Consider the following 628-nt stretch of genomic DNA (forward strand, 5'->3'; position numbering starts at 1 on the left):
CCCTGTAGACCGGGGCTTAGTGTAGGAAATCACTTTATAAAAGTTGATGCTGCACAGCGCACTCCTAAAATGTGACCACAGGGTGGCAGTAGAGCTCCAGGCATCATTAGCCGCCCTGCGCTGAGATATTGTAACACATTGGTCACATATTTCACTTTTCTGGACTTCCTCTGATTTGGATCTCTGAGCTCTCTCCTGATTGTTATTATTATCTTTCCATCTATTCTCACCCAGGCAAGAATGACATGTACCCCGCTCATGGTGCATCATGGACTATGCATGTCACATATCTCAGGAGGCATCGGCTTCCACACGCAGTGGCCGGAGGTGGCGGGGTCCGGTGTGCGTCATCAGGGGGGCCGGCTGCCTGATCCAGGAAGAGACAACTGGCCCCCAATGATGTGATTTTGCTGTTGATATATTTGTAGAATGATTTCGGGGTTTCCGGGTCCATATTATTGGCTCTGATCTCTCTCTTCCACCTCTCATTGCATTCCTTGTCACTCCTAAATGCTGAAGCTGTCCCGTGGCCTACTATGTCCTGTACCCGCACCGGCCCTGCTCACAATACACTCAATTCTTGTTAGATACTTCCCCCCGGCTCCTCCAACTTTCCCAACCTTCTAGA

Source organism: Nanorana parkeri, unplaced genomic scaffold, assembly GCF_000935625.1.
Source record: "Nanorana parkeri isolate BGI_ZX_2015 unplaced genomic scaffold, ASM93562v1 scaffold3130, whole genome shotgun sequence".
Classification (NCBI taxonomy): Eukaryota; Metazoa; Chordata; class Amphibia; order Anura; family Dicroglossidae; genus Nanorana; species Nanorana parkeri.